This window comes from Apteryx mantelli, chromosome 4 (assembly GCF_036417845.1).
Source record: "Apteryx mantelli isolate bAptMan1 chromosome 4, bAptMan1.hap1, whole genome shotgun sequence".
Lineage (NCBI taxonomy): Eukaryota > Metazoa > Chordata > Aves > Apterygiformes > Apterygidae > Apteryx > Apteryx mantelli.
The window spans coordinates 18,126,423-18,145,531 of record NC_089981.1 but is presented as its reverse complement, the minus strand read 5'-3'; positions in this window follow the sequence as shown (position 1 = coordinate 18,145,531).

The window sequence follows — 19,109 nt, the reverse complement described above, 5'->3', positions numbered from 1 at the left end:
CCCAGGATACCATTGACCTTCTTTGTCATAAGGGCACATGGCTGGCTCATGTTCAACTTGTTGGCCAGCAGGACTCCCAGGTGCTTCTCTGCAGAGCTGCTCTCCAGCAGGTCAGCCCCCAGCCTGTCCTGGTGCCTAGGGTTATTCCTCCCCAGGTGCAGGACTCTGCACTTCCTTTTATTCAACTTCAGGAGGTTCCCCTCTGTCCAGAGGAGCCCGTCAAACTCCCTCAGAATGGCAGCACAGCCCTCTGGGGTATCAGCCACTCCTCCTAGTTTTGGATCATCTGCAAACCTGCCGAGAGCACACTCTCCCATCATCCAGGTCACTGATGAACACACCAAATAATACTAGACCCTGTATTGACCCCTGGAGGACACTGCTAGCTACAGGCCTCCAACCCCTCCAAGCTCTGCCATACAGCCAATTTTCAAGCCACCTCAGTGTCTGTTCATCTAGCCTGCACTTCCTGAGCTTGCCTATGAGGATGTTACAGGAGACAGTGTCAAAAGCCTTCCTGAAGTCAAGGTAGACAACATTCACTGCTCTCCCCTCATCCTCCAAGCCAGGCATCCATCATAGAAGGCTCTCAGGTTGTTTAAGCATGATTTCCCCTTTGTGAACCCATGCTCACTACTCCGGCTCACCTTCTTATCCTTCATGTGTCTGGAAATGGTGTCCAGGATGAGCTGCTCCACCACCTCCCCAGGGATCAAGGGGAGGCCAACTGGCCTGTAGGCCACCAGGTACTCCTTCTTGCCCTCTTAGAAGGCTGGATTGACATTTGCTTTCTTCCAGTCCTCAGGCACCTCTCCCAATTTCAAAGATGATTGAGAGTGGACTTGCAATGACATTGGCCAGCTCCCTCAGCACTCACAGGTTTATGCCATCAGGGCCCATAGACTTGTGTATGTCCAGTTTGCTTAAGTGATTCCTAATCCAGTCATCTTCCACCAAAGGGAAGTCATCCTTCCTCCATGGTCTGCAGGCCCTGGGATTCCTGAGGCCTGGTCTTACCAGTAAAGACTGAGGTGAAGAAGGCATTCAGTATCTCTGTTTTCTGTATCCTTTGTCATGAGGGCCCCTGCCCGACTCAGCAGCCGGCCCACATTTTCCCTAGTCTTCCTTTTACTGCTGATGTACTCGTAGAAGCCCGTCTTTTTGTCCTTGAGCTCCCTTGCCAGATTAAACCCCCAATGGGCCTTGGCCTTCCTAGCCCCATGCCTGTATACTGGGACAACATCCCTATATTCCTCCCAGGTTACCTGTCCCTGCTGCCACCTTCTCTATACTTCCTTCTTGTGTTTGAGTTTTGCCAGGAACTCCTTGTTCATCCATGCAGGTCTCCCACCCCTTTTGCTTGACTTCTTGATCATTGGGATGAACTGTTCTTGAGCTTGGAGGAGACGATCCTTGAATATCAGGCAGCTTTCTTGGACCTGTCTTCCCTCTAGGGTCCCATCCCAGGGGATTCTTCCAAACAGGTCCCTGAAGAGGCCAAAACTTGCTCTCCTGAAGTCCAGGATTGCTTTTCACCTACTCCCTCCTCACAAGATCCTGAACTCCACTATCTCATGGATACTGCAGCCAAGGTTGCCCCCAGCCTTCACATCTCCAGCCACCCTTCTTTGCTTGTAAGAATGAGGTCCAGCAGCACACCTCTGCTCATTGGATCCTCTATCACCTGTATCAGAAAGTTATCATCAAGGTTCTCCAGAAACCTCCCGGATTGCTTGTGCCTTGCTGTGTTGTCCTGCCAGCAGATACTGGGGTCATAAGAGTCCCCCAGGGCCTGCAAATGTACGGCTACTTCCAGCTGTCTGTAGAAGGCCTCATCTACTACTTCTTTCTGATGAGGTGGCCTGTAGCAAATGCCCACAAATATCACCCACATTAGTCTGCCCCATAAGCTCTCAGTCGGCCCATCGCCTACTCCTAAGCAGAGCTCCATGCATTCCCGCTGCTCTCTCACATAAAGGGCAACTCCTCCACCTTGCCCATCCTTCCTAAAGAGCCCATAGCCATCCACTGGAGCATTCAAGTCATACGAGCTATCCCACCATGTCTCCGTAACCGGAATAAGATCATAGCCCTGCAACTGCACACAGATCTCTGATTCCTCCTGTTTATTCCCAATTCTGCATGCATTTGTGTAAAGGCATTTTAAAGAGGCATCCAAGCATGCTAATTTCCAAGAAGGAGTGCAAGAGTGGTGTCTTTTAGGCACTTATTTGCCTGCATGCAATGCTTGAGGTACCCCCACTTAAGCCCTGTTTTGTTTGTGTAGTCCCTATAACTCTCCTCTTCTCCCATCTTTGCTAGTTCAAAGCCCTCCTTACCACATTGGCCAGCCTGTTGGCAAAGATGGTTGTGCCCCACTTAGTGAGGTGGATCCCATGTCTCCCAAGCAGATGTCAATCTTCAAACAGGGTCCCCTGGTCACAGGAACTGAAACCCTGCTGCTGACACCAGCTGCACAGCCAGTTGTTGACTCGTAGTATCCCTCCACTCCTCCTCATATCCTTCCTCCTCACTGGCACGATCAAGGAGGAAACAACCTGGACCTCCACACCCCTGACCACTGTCCTCAGAGCTCTATAATCACATCTGATACTTCCCAAGTTGCCCTTGGTGGTATCATTGGTGCCCACATGGAAGAGCAGCAGGGGTAATAGTCAGAGGGACAGACAACCTTCAGCAATCTCTCCACAGCATCTGGATCCAAGCCCCCAGCAAGCAGCAAACCTCTCTAGACAGAGTCAGGTCTGCAGGTGGGTGCCTCTGTCCCCTGCAACAGGAAGTCACCTGCTGCTATCACTCACTGCTTCCTCTGGGTGTTCCTGCGTGGCTCTGGGTCCATCAGCCCAGATGCTTCACTCAAAACACCCAAGTCCTCCTCAGCTTTGAGGGCAGAGAACCTGTCAAGCAGCTGCAAGCCTTCAGGAGGAGCAGGAGCCTTTCTCCTGTCACAAAAAGTCACCAGCTGAAGGCTGGAGCCTTTGCCTTCCTTGGAGTTATCACTTACTGTCCCCCAAGACACAGACTCCACCTGCACCTCCACTGCAGTTGAGGGTCAGGGGTTTTAAAGCTGTAGGTTCTCTGAGACTATCCTATCTCTCACTCATCTCTGATAGTACACAGCCTGCTGACTTCCTCCCATAACTCCTCTACCTGGCAACATAGCTCTTCAACAGCAGCACACCTTCTGCAGGAAAGATGACTGTCAGCCCCAGCCTCACAGGGAGGCCCCAGGTGCTCCCTGCAGCCTGAAGCCTGCCCAGCTGCATCCTCCATCAGGAGGTCTGTCTGGGTGGGAGCCTCTGACATGGCAGGGACAGCAACTCCAACAGCTCCTAGGGAACATGCCCTGCAGCATGTCACAACCATACCTGAGGATGTGTATGCTGATCTGAACAGAGACAAGGACCCCTTCTTTGCACCCTGCTTTACAAACTGCTGCATCTGTCAGCTGTGCTCTGAGAGCTGCACTCTAGGGCTGGCTCTTATATAGGCCTCTCCCTAGCACTGACTCCCAGGCTGCTTGACCTGCCCTAATCAAGGGCCACCTGGATCAAGGGCCCCACCTCCCTCTGGTCAGGGGCAACCAGCAGAGCTCGTTAGCAGCAGCTACACCTTGCTAGAGCTTCCCAGGAGAAGATAAGGCCTCCTGTAGCTGTCCTTACCTAGCTCTCCTTACCTGTCAGCAGCAAGTACCCTCTAGTCCCTCAGAAGGTCCCCAGAAAGCCCCCACAACCTCCTACAAAGGTCTCAGAAGTTTTAAGCAGAGCCCAGACACTACTGCATAAACTGCTGAGTCTGTTGGCTGCTTCCACTAGCTGCATTTTAAAGAGCTTTTTCCTACAGTTACTTATCCACTGGGAGTCAATTACTTCCTCATTTAAAATCTGAATGTCTCCTAGAGTTAGTCCCTTATTTTAAACAAATCCTGGGACAGAAGGCAAAATAACTGCGCTCTCTCATGTGTGTTATTACTCTGTGACTTGCTTAAGTTACAGGTTTAGAGGTGTGGGATATCTGAAATAATCAGAGGAAAAAGCACAGTGATAAGGTACAACAAAGAGTAGCTGGGTAGCAGGTCATTGTGAGCAGAAGACCAGACTTATGGAAAGGGAAAGTTCAGAGCTGCTTGTGTAAGACCATATTTCAGCAAGAAAGGTAAGTGCTAGGATATTTAAGGTGAAGATGGGAAGTAATGGGGAGTGTCATCCCTTTCCAAGGAGATGAACTAAGCAGAGCAAGGAAGACCTGCTGGCTAACTCATAAGTAGTTTGTCTTCACAGCTATGATAAATGTTTGAGTAGTGAACCACTGCCAGAAGTGTGTGCATGTGAATTTATCGAAGGGCTGAGTGCAAGGATAGTAGATACTGTAGGTCTTTAAGGACTGTGTAGGCTGAATCTAGGTCCAGAGGGGTCATGCTTCCAGCAAGGCCATGCTTTCATACAAGCCACTTCTGCAAAAGACGCTGCCCACAGAATGAAACAGGTTTCTGGCATCTTGTTCTGCTTCTGAACCCAGTACCAGGTTTCCTCTGATCTTGAGTGTGCTCTCTCCCTGCTGCAGTGGAAAGGAACGAGTTAAAGGAGCCTGTCACAAGGTGGAAGCCAGCCGCAAGAGAGAAGGAAAGCAGTCACGCAATGAAAACAGTGTTAGTTTGAAAGAGCAGGGTTCTCACGCATTGCCGTGTAACCCTGTCATCTATCTTGTCACGGTCCAGCCCTCCTGTCAGCATTAATCCACAGCGACAGCGGATTAATCTTTCCCCCTGCACACACAGACACACTTCCCTCCCAAGGGTGAGACAGCAGTGTGGGGGGAATCTATTCTTCAGCCAAGCAGCCTGCACTTCCCTGGCTCGCACTCATGCAGAAACAACAGCTAGCTGTATAGAGCAGTGATTATTTCTTAATTACACATGCCAGAAGGAACTTTTTCATTTCAGCCTCCTTCTTTTCACTGGCAGAACACTCTGACAGCTCCCTCCCTCTGCCAGCACGCAAACACCCCTCTAACAGTTTTTAATAACAGGAAAAGAAAGCCTATCAGACTGTGTATGATGTCCCTGGATGCACTGGCATCATCTTCTTAAAATAGGGTTTTTACAACCAGTTAATTAAGTGATAGAGGGACAAATTAATTCCCTTGTAACTCTCTGGCTGCTGCAGGAAAGATGACTTGTGAATGAAAGATGACTCAGCCCTGTGGGAGACACGCAGACCCCCTTGGGACAGGATTGTGATCTAGGTCTGCTTCAGCATAGTTCCCAGAGTCTGAACTCAGGTGTTGTAAAGGTCTGGATCTAAAGGATTAGCTATCTCCAACCTTTGCACAGTTGCCCCTGTAGCACAGCCCTTCCAGGGCCAAGCCTAAGCTTCTAGATCTTCTGAAGAACTCTTTCTCATCCCAAACAGGGCCCTCGTTTCAGCACGGCCAGATAAACTTGAATTCCTGCTAGAGACAAGGGCTAGAGTCAAGCAAGACTGAGGCTTAACCTTCCTGAGTATAAATTCAGAGCTTAAGAGGCATTGCCATTTAGATAACTCCTGTGTAAACCTGAAAATTTTGAAAAGTTGCTGCCCTCAGCCTCTCTTTCTACTTTTGGATGTGAGCATGTACAGAGCCAAGTGCACCTCGAGAAGAACACTCAGCACTTATGTCATGCCTAAATTACAGCTCCATGAAACAGGGTGTTTAGGCCCTACCTATGTGACGTGTTCAGCATGGGCAGGCCTCCAGAATTATCATCTAGGAGGCTGAGCCCTCTGCATTCACCACTGCTTACTAGGGCTGTGAGGGACCCATGTTAAATCCAAAGAAGTAAGTGGAGAGATTTGGTCATGATATTCAGTAGAAACTCCATTGGATGGGGTAATATCCGGTCCACCAAAATGGCCTCCTTCTTTCTCAGAGGCACAGAATCTGTTTTCCTCCACTTCCTCAAGCAACCGCATGATATACACAGCCCCAGAGTGCCAGCTGACAGCTGAGCAACAGGTTGCATCAGAAAGTTGTTCAAGGGCTCTGTTCTGAAGTGAGTCCCCTCTGCTGCATGACCAATTGCTCCCCTCTGATTGCTCCCCTTGAAACCCTGATCCTGTGAGTAGCTCTAAGAGTGACAGCATGCACACAAGGGCCCGTTCTTGCTCCCAAGGATGCTCTCATTCTCATTCAGTGCTAATCAAGTCCGGGAGCTCTTGCACTTTCTTAGTTCCCCTTTCGCTATCAACTCAGAGAAAATGTCCCTCAAAACAAACAGGATGGAGAGTTATCTCAGCTTCCTGGCCTAGACATGCTCATCCATATGATGTCTTCAGTGTTGCTTTGCAAAGCCCCTGTTGTGTGTCCCTCTCAGGTTGTTTCTGGCTGACTGAATGCAATCAGAAATCAATAGTAACAATTCCTAGAATCAGAAACACCTCTACATTTTCTCCACAAACTCTTGAGAAGGACAGATCTCAGATGAGGCCCACAGTCCATGACAAGTCACCTGGAGGAACTATTCCCACTGAAAAAATCCCCTATATAAGAAAGATATGGACATACTGGAACCAGTCCAGTGAAGGGTTGCAAAGATGATTAAGGGACTGGAACATCTCTCATATGAAGAGAGGCTGACACTCTTTTCACTTTTTCATAGTGAAGGTGGTTGAACAGGTTGCCCAGAGAGGCTGTGGAGTGTCCATGCTTGGAGCTATTCAAAACCCAACTGGACATGGTCCTGGGCAACCTGCTCTATCTCACCCTGCTTGAGAGTGGGGGGGCTGGCCCAGATGATCTCCAGAGGTCCCTTCCAACCTCAACCTAACTATCTGTGATTCTGTAAAAAAGGCTAAAAGCAAATCTGCCACAGTGTTTCCTTGACAGAGGAGAAAGCCACAGCTTGCAGTGGCAAAGTTTAGCACCACCAACATCCAGCATTTCTTGCTGGATAGGGTCTGAGTATTGGCTCAGCAACCCAAATACTATATTGCCCAGAGGAACTACTGTAAAGGCACTCACATCCTGGAACCTCAACTCCACTCTTGGCTCTGGGCTCTTTTCTGCAGGGGTAGGTTTCATGGAGCCTGGCCATGAAGCATAGGCTTTCTGCTAATTTGTAGCTAAGCCACAGACAGATTAAACAACTCATGTGTGTGGGATCATTTACCCACAGTCTACTCAGTTTAAGTTTAGTCAGATCCCACTTCTGGGGAGCTCTTAATCAAATCCCAGAAACCAATTTTCCATCATTTCTTTCTCCAAGTCAGATATATGGTCATTTGTGGAAGTGGCCTTCCTCCCCAGTCTGGGTCACTGCCTCTATACACATCCCCCAGTGTCTTTTCAAGAGACCATGGGGGCCAAGTCAATCACCAAGGAGCTTTCAAATGTTCACAGTTCCCCAGATCATTGTCATGCTTTTGCACTCAGTGTCCCTGCTCCTCTTCCCCTTTTCATTGCCCGCTCCGCCAAAGTCCCATTCACCTTGCTTCATTTTCTTTGGCAACATTTGTTTTACTGTCATGGTCACTTCTTGCAAAACACCTCAGTGCCCGGGGGGGGCCCCACAGTGTCATAAATCCAGTTACACTACAGCAATCAGTGTGGCTGGAGGGCTGTAGACAACAGGAAGTATGAGAGGCATGGGATCATGCCCTAAAATCCTACAAAGTCAAAGCCAGTTCTGAATGAGGTTGCCATCAATGTTGTAGCATTTGGCAAGGTTACAATACATTTCTCATTAAGTACTTTTACTCAGTTACAGCTCTTTAGATTGAGTTTAAATAGATTTTCCGAGTTGAGCTCCATGGTGTAATTATCTGCGGTATGAAATATTGCTTCCTTTTCCTCAGTTCATACCCGTGGTCTGATGACTTCACTGCCTGTCCTTCTGCAAGTGTGACCATCACAAGCTGTTCATGCACCTGGTCTCAACAAACCTAAGCACACCAGTCTCACTAGCAGCAGCCTACCAAGCCTCACATGAACTGAATTCACAAGGTCCCTGAGAAAAATTCAAAGATTGCCAAAAGAAAACCCCGAGAAAACTAAGTAAATCTTGAGGTCCTCAGCACAATTTTATTACAGATTTGAGACGACGCCACTTAGACTCCATGCAGTAGCAGCCAGCACCATCCAAGAGCAACAAAAATAAACATACAGAAGCAGGTAGTCCACTGAGAACTGAAACAGTGCAAGTATGGTTTGAATGATGCTAATGAATTAGTAGCGTGACTGGCAGTACAGAGAAAACTAAAACCACCACCACACACACTGAGAACTGCTCCTGCCAAAAATACCCTTAACGTGTCCAAAGAGCTTTCACATGCAACAGGGCCAGAGCAAAAACCTAGCAGGGAAGTCTTGCTAAAGAAGATTGGCGCTTAAAATAAGGTGAGGATGATACCCCGAGTTTCTGTGGGTTGCTTGTCTGCCTTGCTCACGCCTTTCCACAGTATACACTTCACCTGAGCTTTTGGCTGTTCTGGAGTGCCAGAAGGACCTCCTCTTGCCTTTAGAAGGGAAGAAATAGCCTGCATTGCTTTTTTTAATGGAAAAGTTGGGCCAAAGTAGCTTGAGTCCAGAGAGAGGGTAATAGGACTTCCTTCATTCTTTGCTGATAGCAACTTTGCATAAACCCAAGCTGACTAGAAATGCAGTGCTGCCTTCTTAACATCTAAGTATTCGTTCTGGTGACCCTCAGGCAAAGTCAGACTCCTGGTGGGATGGAGGGCCTTGGATTCATCTTATCTGCCTTTGACTACCTTTTCAATGAGAGCAGGAGGAGTTATTAAGGATTATCCAAGTATTTATAGCTTGGATAAATGGGCTGCAATTAATAGGAAGTAAGTTTAGGCCAGCTATCAGGAACACTTAGAGCAAGATTATTAATCTGTGGATTTGTCTCCCAACAGATGTGAAAGAGGGAAAAAGGGTTCAGGAACAAGGAAGGGGCAGAAATTTGAGACCAAAAGGGGATATGAGGATTGACCCAAACAAGCAGTTGCTGGCAAGTGATGGAGACAGTAATTTTCTCTTTTGGTAACCATAGAAGAGAAGATCCTCACTGTAATGATCCCTCCCCTGTGAATAGCTGGGGATGCTCTCCTCACCTTGCATTTGTGCATTAGCCAGCAGCAAAGTAGTCAAGAAAATACTTCAGACCTACCTGAACCTTGTGTGCTTGGAGCTTGTTAAATATCAGCTGCTCTTTGAGCTGCTGATGGAGCAGAAAATCTGAACAAGATGGGGCTGAAGGACTTGTGGAATACTATACACTCAATTACACAGTTCAGTTATGATCCTGGCTGGGTGACAGAGGGCTGGATGCAGTGGGAGAGAAGGCGAGAGGGAGGAGGAGACCACCTGAGGGAAAAGAAAAATTTAAAAAGGTCAGAGTGAGAAACTTCAGGCACTGCAGGAACAGGAGTCTGCTCCCCTTCTGCTACAGTGGCTCCTCTGGGGCTGTCATCAAAGCCCTCAGAGGCCAACAACCTTCCCTCCTGACCAGGACAGGAGTCTTTCACAATCTTTTGGGGATGTAACTGTTAAATAAACAATGGTGCTCTCACTACCTCCTCAAGGAGATTTTGCTTGGGACATGCTGGTGACACAACACTGCAAACCTGCTGCAGGCCCCTTGTTCCCAGACTCTTTCATGCGCAGCCTATTCCCAGGGACTGGTTTTAGAGGAGCTATATAAATGGGGCCATGTAATCTGTCCATGAACCATAAAATAAGGGTGCCTCACTAATATGCCATGCTGCTCAGAAAAAGTTTAATCTACTGCTGATCAGCCCAGCAGTTAATGTGACAACCAGAATTTCTTCTAACCTGGAGAACAGTGCAATTGGGTTAGGGCTATCCTCGGTGGGAGAAGATTGCCACTGTAGCTTTTAAAAGGCTTGCAGAAATTACCCCTTAAAACAATCATTTTAAACAGTTCCATTTACAATGTGGACTGCAAACTTGGACCATGAGCAAAGATTTCACTTACTGCATTTCATATTGAGCAGCCAGTCTGAATCTAATTTCACCAACCTTTTACTGGATTGTTGTTTACAAGCTGTCAACAGCCCTGGAATGCTGGTAAAGTACAACCTTCCTTTGCTCATCTCTTTTATACACTTTGTCCCAATAAAACTATGGGTTTTTTTTTATCAAACCCATCTCCTAGCCTTCAGCAACTTCTTGCTGCATTTCCTTATGAGATCGTTTCAGTCATGCCAATTCCTGTAGAAGAAATAGAGGCAACACTGCCTGACCTACTCATCTGGCTCATTCTCAGCTTCCCATATGGGTGAGCATCCCCACCACCAGTGCCTGGGCAGAAGCTATGTGCCCACGGACACACCACCACTGGATCAGGTGGCTAGAAAAGAGTAAGCGCTGTATTTTGCCAGGTGGGATCTTCAGTGTAGTTGATGCCAACCCATCTTCAGCAGCAGCTGAAGTGATGGTGACCTTAGAAAGGGCTGTGACGTTTCTTGCCACTCTTTGAAGCAGGTCATGCTCCTAAGGTGATGCCTTGAGGCAGAGCCTCTACTGGCGCAAACCAAGCTGCAGTTCTGCCAGCCCAGCCACTGCCCTTCTACTTACCTGATAGCGTCTGCTCCATTGACAGTATTTGTTCAAAATATTATCAGGTTTAATACAACATTGCATACAATAAACAACATCTGAGATGCCCCCTCAAAGCAAACATTTATAAATACACAATGACTTATATATTTGCTAGACACGTAATTTTAACAATACAAATGCATCTAAAAGCCAGGACCAAGGCTGTTAGAGACTGGTGCTTGGCTTCACTGTCCAGGGATGACTTGGAGGAATACATGTTCAGGCTGAGTTATAACCACATCTTTTCACTCTTTATAGCACAAGCTACCCAAGCCTAGTACGTCAGGGTGTGTGCTATATGTCCTTTTAACCGTTCAAGTGTTGTGCTTACAGTATACTTTGAAACATTAGATCATACACAGACTACTACAAGTATTTGCACTTGTACAAACTGTGACTCTTCAGCTTTCCTTTTTATTGTCTAAAATTAGCTTTGCACAGGTTGGTGATTTGTATACAAGGTGATTTGTATACATCAAAGGACCATTAACATTATGGATGTCTCTCAGAAGTCAGGAGGCACTGAGCCTGCCATGACCTCCCATGCATTAACTAAAAGATCACCTCATATACCCTCACAGGTGCTATGTCCAAAAGACGTGGTAATCCCTGAACAGGTACCTGACCCTTCTCCATTTTATCCTTGACATTTATTTGCCAGACCCACGCGGCATGCACCATAAGGGACTAATCTTGCACTGACTGAGGAGTCATTAACTCCTGGTGGCCTTTGCTATAATGCTTATTTGAAGTCCTCCTCTGACTTCACTACTACCTAGTAGTGATGAACAAGTCTGCAAATCAGAAGTGTCAGTTTGAACACTCAAAAAATGGGGAGTGCAGTGAGTGATTGCAAAAAAAGTGACAGCAGGGATTCTCTGGCAAAGGTAGGGACATAATTCCACTCTTCAGAGCAGTTTTTAAATGCCTTAATCACAAAATTGTCAATTCTCCTTCTCAGTTACTGTATACCTTTGAAACTGTGCAAAACAGCAAGCAGAAATACAGGAACTATCCTTTATCCAGACAACTCTCAACCATCCCACAGTACATATAGCCTGTGCACTGAGCAAGGCAGCATTCAGTGAAGAAAACACAGTATACGGTCTTTTGTTTCATGACAATTTCAATGCAACCAAGGAGATGAATCAGTTCCAAAATTTGCTAGATTTTTAGTGATTCACCCCACAACCTTCACATTCTTTTAACTTCGAGAGGGAGCACTGGGGATGGAGAGGAGCACACAACACTGCATACTTCCTAAGCAAAAAGCATAGATAACGTTATTAAATAATAATAATAATAAAAAAACCTACCCTGAAGAAATCTCATACTGAAAGTAAGATCAGCAGGACCAGACCTTTGGATCCTTGCTATAGACCTCCAACACTTCAGCTAATAAAATAGCTGCTCTCAGAAATAAACTCTTACTCACCTTGTCAACCAGCCACAAGAGGAAGGTAAGACACATTTTGCTGGTATGCTTTATAGCTATTTGTTGACTGAAGAAGGAAATAATATCCTTTAATAGTTATATCCTCCCTTTGCCACCCTCCCCATCAAGCCTGATCCTTTTTGTTCACCTTTGGCTTCCATTTAAGGTAATCAGGAGACAGGTTCAAAACAAGCCAAAAGAGATGCTTCATTACACAATGCATAACCTGGGGAACTTGCTGTCACAGGTTGGCAAAGATCTAGCACAAAATAGCGAGGTTTCTTACTGCCCAATTTGGTTTATATGCGAGTCTGCGGCACGTGCAGCCTTTGGGACTGGGGATGCAATTCCTCACTTTGAGGACTGTGTGTCCGGGGCACTGAGTTATGTTTGGACACATAGCTGGATACAATCATCAACTCCCTCCCTCAGAGGGAAAGAAATCCCCATGTATATAACAGCACAGCTGAGAGCAGGTGAAGAAGAGGCCTTGAGCTCCCCTCCATATCATGGGGAATGTATCCAAAAGCCTGAGAGGGACAGGCAGTGGGAGAGACACGCATCTTGCCTGAAAAACATATAGAACTGTCGACCCTTTCCTCCTGCTCCTCATTTTAAAGAAAATCCTATTCAATTAAGCTGACCAAGCTCCAACTCCGCAGAGACATTGCTGGGGACTTTTGGCAGCTAATAAATGATCCAAGCCTTCCTTGGAAATATAATTTGTTTTGAGCCTGATTTATGGGCAGCAGCAACCAGCCAAATAACAATTACATTCAGGTTCCTTAATGGGAATGCTGTAGAAAGCAGACGCTGGCTTAAAAACTCAAACCAGCTATTAAACATCTCAGAACAAACCATGTTTGCTTCTTGACAGATGCCAACCCAGGACCCGAGGATGAAACACACGCACATACTGTGGGAGCCAGGATGAAACAAGCTCCATGTCCAAGATCTTTCCTGTTCTACTCCCCAGCCCCATCCAGTATTACAGGCACTGGTGTTGATCTTCAGCTGAATCACCTGGAGGGAAGTGACGGTGATAGCTGCATTTCTGCTGTGACTCCACACTCACATACATCCCAGGAGAGAGTGTCTTCCACACTCCAATCTTGAAGGTGTTTTTGCTAAGTTCCCTTGGAAAGCACACAGTCAAGAAAAATACCATACGTTCAAACAGAAGCATTGATCTGTACCACTAGCAGAAAGAGATTTAATTATTTAAACAACGCCACTAGCCACCTATGCAATTGGTTCAAACATCCCCTCTTGGGCAGTGAGAGCTGCCCCAGTGGACTGAGTTGGCTTCAGCTTCCAGAAATGGCTCGTTACACACCCAGCTTCGTGAGCCTCTTTTCCATCTTTCCTCTATTTAAGTTTTCAGTGCTGCACGGGACTAACCATTTCTTAAACGATTGCTTTCATTAAGATTTGCAGTAAGGTGAACAACATTTCTATCCTCACTCAGTTAGCAAACCCTAAGTCCAGTTTGTTACAGAGAATTATGCTGGTGAAACACAAGGATGAATTGAGCCTAAGCCTTGCATTGTGAGGGCAAACAGCTATAAAATGCCGTCTAATCTGTTCTACAGCAAGGCTGAGAAAAACTCCTTGAACAAAATGACTACTAGTGAGCAATGTGTCACATAGATTGAAACGTATCTTAAATTTGACACTTTCATCTTCTATGTATAGGCTAAACCAAATCCCACAGTTTTGGGGAGAGGTATGTTAAATCTCCTCCGGGGAGTGAAGGCTGAGCCAAAATTGTGCTTTGTTATGAACAGTTCAGCAGCATGGGCCTGGCATACAGCTGGGGTTTGTACAAGGTACACTAGTTCATCACCAGCATTATTCCCAACCAAATTAAGGCCATCTGGACAACCCTGGAAAGATGTGATGTTGACAGGCTCATTTCTGGACATGGCCCAGCACTGTCCCATCACTCAGTACCTCCTTTGTGAAGACCAATCAGCTGAGCCTCAGGGTCTCCACCACACTCCCTCACTAAACTTGGCCTCACTAAGGGCTGAACAGGGTCCAGCAACTCATGCCCATCACAGGAACAAGCACCAACCTTTGGTGATTTCTGTCCCCTGTCACATTTAAGCAAAGGTTTCTCAGAGACCCAGCTCCCGGAGGCTTGTGATTGTAGGGTCTCAGCTTCTATCTGTTGTAAGTCCTCATAGCTACAAAGTTCAGAAAAATGCAAACCTTTATTGTTTACCTTTAAATTCAGAACACCCAAATTCCTAAATCTGCATTTTTCTTCTTCACAGAGAATGATCCACTACTGCAGTATGACTGTTCCTGGGAAGAATGAGACCTGCCGTGGACAGATAGATGTGATAGATAAAACCAACTGCTCACCTTCGCCTGCCTCCCTGCAGTTTGAGAGGAAAAAGACACACAACTTTTAGCAACATTTAACAACCCACACCTTACCTATGCCTGTCGATAATCCCTGTATGAACAAACAGCTAAGTGTGTTTTGGAAGGGTCAACCCATGGAAAGATGCAGACATAGAAAAGGTAAGAGGCAGTTCAGTTAGATGGGGGCAAAAAAGGGGCTGATCAGTAAAGAAGCAGTAGGAGCTAGGTCCTTTGCGTTGGGATCCCCTGATGAGAAAGGAGATCCAGGCAGCTGACTTCCCTGTAAATACTAACTGTGCAAATCGCTACAGCCACAAGCAGTTGAAGACCCTCCCTCCACACACTTACAGCCTCTCCAACCATTCTCCTTTCCATTCGTGCTTTCGCTGCGGGGACGAGCATTGCCATGCTGCATGCACGCAACCCCATGGGTGCACCCCCATGTCCCGACGCCCACTCTTGGCTCCTGTGCAGTGTCGGTTGATGACACCGAATTGCCTCCCGAGCATGTGACACCGCTCCCTTTGCTCTCCAAAATCCTCGCCGCTCCTCTCGCTCTCTCACTCCCCCTCTGCCACCCTGGGAGTGCGTGACAGAAGCCGGGAAGAAAGGGAAACGAAAGCAGTAAACAGCGATCCAATCCAACCTTTACCACCCAGCCTGCGTGACTGAGGCCCCCAGCTCCTCGACGGCCAAGTTTTTCACACGCACACTCCAGCTGGAGCTGCCCCTGAGTCAGGTCCCCTTTTCACAGCCAGCTCAGCGGGTAACGGCGTGCCGGGGAGGGGGGGAGCTCCCCCAGCATCGCTGCCGAACCCGCGGCAGCGGGAGGCCGCGCTCCAGCGCACATCCTCACTCCCAGACTCCTGCCCCGCCGCACGCGAGCGGCACTGGGAATAATTACGAGCAGCGCTGCTCTGTGGCCTGGGAGGGCTTGAATTACACACACAGACAGATGGACCCCCTCAGGGCCCAGCCAAACTGCTGACTCACGAGTGAAACCCCGCAGCCTCATCCGACTTCCCGCTTGAGCCGCAGACTGGGAGCATCCCCAGCAAGCAGGTCATGCTGGGAGGCTTAGTCAGAGCCACGGGCAGAGTTTCCCACTGTCCTGTAGGAACTTTCTCTCCCAAGAGTCCTGGGCTTAGATGGGCAGAGAATTTTTTGACTCAACATCTTTTCATTGGGAAAGAGGTCTATGCAGAGAAAAAAGAATTAAAAAAAACATTCACATGCACTGGTGTTGCTGAAGCTTTTGCTGGGAAGGTTTCAAGGTCCAGGAGAGAGTTTTTGGTTAAAAGCTGTGGGAAGGCACACTTACACTTACCTGCAATGTAGCTAATTCAGATCTTTGGACTGTACTTTTTTTTGTGTGTGTGTGGGGGGGGAAATGCATATCAGGGAAACAAGTTATCTTAACATTTAAAATCTCACATCATAGGATATACAAAACTGCTTCCTGTCCAGCTTTGCCCAAAGCATATAACAAGTGATGTGTCCACACTTGCACATCAGTTTCAAGCCAGAATATCTGATGTCCCTGAGGACAAGCTGAGGACTGTATATAGCACTATATTCCCCTGCAGTGCTGGGAGATGCTCTTTGCAGCCAGCTTTCCACAGGAGGGATGCTGATAACTCAACAGCCTGTACAACATCAGAAAAGAGATATTCAACCCTAGGGAGCCAGACCAGGAATCACAGAATCACAGGTTGGAAGGGACCTCTGGAGATCATCTAGTCCAGCCCTCCCCCCCCACTCAAGCAAGGTCAGCTAGAGCATGTTGCCCAGGACCCTGTCCAGACAGTGTTTGAATATCTCCAAGGATGGAGACTCCACAACCTCTCTAGGCAACCTGTTCCAGGGCTCTGTCACCCTCACAGGAAAGAAGTTTTTCCTCATGTTCAGATGGAACTGTCTGTGTTTCAGTTTGTGCCCGTTGCCTCTCATCCTGTCACTGGGCACCACTGAAAAGAGCCTGGCCCCATCCTCTTCACACCCTCCCTTCAGACATGCATACACATTGATAAAGATTTCCCCACCACCACCCCCAATTTTCTCTTCTCCAGGCTGAAGAGTCCCAGCTCTCTCAGCCTTTCCTTATAGGAGAGGTGCTCCAGTCCCTTCATCATCTTAGGAGCCCTTCACTGGACTTGTTCCAGTAGCTCTGTATCTCTCTTCTACTGGAGAGCCCAGAACTGGATGCAGCACCCCAGATGTGGCCTCCCCAGGACTGAGCAGAGGGGAAGGATCACCTCCCTTGACCTTCTGGCAATGTTCTGCTTAATGCAGCCCAGGATAACATTGGCCTTCTTGGCCACAAGGGCACATTGCTGGCTCATAGTCAGCTTGTTGTCCAGCAGGACCTCCACATCCTAAAGGAGAGGAGACCTAAAGGAGCTCTCAGGAGATGTTGGCGCCTAACCCAAGCCAGCTTCTTATGGCTGTGCCAAAATTCCTGGGCATAAAGCAAAAGAGACCACATGTCTTGTTGCTCCAGGGCCTCAAGCAGGACCCATGAGCCAGCAACTCTGGCCAAGTGGGACTTCCTCTGAGCCTGGCCAGGGCACTGTATTCAGCACCAGTGCTGTTTGCCATAGACCCATTCCCAAAATAGGTCGAGGGGACAGCTGCACAAGGAGTAAGGATGAAAACAGGCTGCAATGCCCTGCTCACCCAGTGGTGCTGGGATGCATGATCCCTTTGGGGTCACGCAGGCTACAGCCTCATCCTGCTGGCTAACAGCTAATTCTGATCTATGCTGTGGCTCAGGGGAAGGCAAAACCATTCAAGCCTCAGCTAGTCTTGCAGCAACCCCTCCTTCTTCACAGAGGAAGAGGCCCTAGGAGCACTTGGGGTACCTTACTAAATTCAGTTATGCTACCAACCAGCATCAGAAAGATCACAGCATGCCATCTCTGGGGAGATGATATGTTCTCCCAAGCATGAGTATAGAAGTAAAGGAGAGGTATGCATCCCACAGGGGCTTTAACAACATTTACCATGGATGACTGCAGGAAAAAAAAAAAAAAAAAAAAAAAAAAAAAAAAAAAAAAGCTTTAGCATTGTTATAACCAAAGAAAGACAAAAACCAGACCAGTCTATAACAAAAGTTTGGTGAGAAGAGAGGAGAAGAGACTCTCAGGGAGAGGGAAGGGAAAGGAAACACTCCCATTTGTTTGTGGCATGGACTAGACTTGCATGGAAAGAAACAAAGGCCCTTTTGGCAGTTGACTCTGGGAAGAACACGTCAGCCTGGAAATATAACCTCTTAGCACCATGCCACACTGCAGAGAGCTGCTCTGACATGGGGGTGTGAATGGGAAGCCCACTGCCACTGAAGAGATTTGGACTCAAGGCTTTGGTTTTGATCGTCTTTCCTGAAGCTGGCCAAAGCCAGCTTGCTCAGGGAGCTCTGGACAGCAGACCCCACAGCCTTTCTGTTCACAGGCAGTGATTTAATTAGCTTCCCCATAACCCCAGCTTTCCTCCCATCCCCTCTGTTGCACCATCTTAGCTATAACAAGGGTTTAAAGCCAATACTTCTGTTTTCACCCTAAGGCTCACAGAGCAACAGTCTAACGCTTCTCTGCCCTTGCCTATTTTCACTCACTTTCCTCTGGATACAGAGCAAAAGCTAAGCAAAACCCCCGAGACTCAGAGTCCAATGCACAAGCCTTGGCAGTGAAGAACACCTTCTAGCAAAAGTGGGTGTCCCCCTTTTGCTTGGACTTTCAAATGTATCCAGGAGTTCAGGGTTTAAAGGACCACTTGGTGTTTCTGAGACAAAGAAATACTCCGGTGCAGCAGTTTGCACTTATCTGCCTGTGCATCTCAGTGCCCCTTGCGGTCTGGCTCCCAAAGGGGCTGGGATAGCTGCACTGCTGGGAATTACAAAACCTTGATTTTTCCAAATATGTTTTCAATTAAAAATAAAAATGCTCACCTTCCATCTGCCTATTTGGTTTTGGTTTTAGGCGTTTAACTCATGTGCATTTGCTTTTTTGATAATGTTTTGTAGGTAGCCATTAACCCAAGAGGTTTGGTTTGGTTTGGTATGTTGGGGGTTTTTTGTTTGCTTGCTTCATTTCTTAATCTTCTTCCATATTCCTTTTTCTATTTGTTTTGCACTTGATCCAAAGCTCACTGCCGGCAGTGGGAATCCACAAAGTCTGACCTCAACTGGCTTTGACTCAAGCTTTTCCTACATCAGATGTAGTCTATTTTCTGTGTTTATATCAAACTGTTTCAAAATAACTTTGAAAAAGATCTCATAAAACAACATTAAACAACTCTCTCGCTCCTGCAGATTTACATCTCAAAATACAGGTACGTGCAATTAATTTTTTATTTTATTTGTATTAATCAATTTACAATCTCTAAATCTGAATGACCTTTAAAAACAATCACTCCATAATTTTGTGTAATAATTCTTAGTTTAAGGCATGTAAAAAATAACTATGCCTTCATTTGTAGGCAGGGCACTGTAGGAAGGATCACTGGACAAGAGAAAGCTCTTACAGCTACTCCTGCCCACACAAACCACGTACCAGGCATTTGCTGCCAGTGCCAACACAGCCTCCCTCACCCTGCAAATACTGTTCTATTGATAAGGAAAAGGAGAGGGTGCCAGCTATTTTCCAGCAAACCTAACTAACTGGAAGGGGTTAAGACAGGA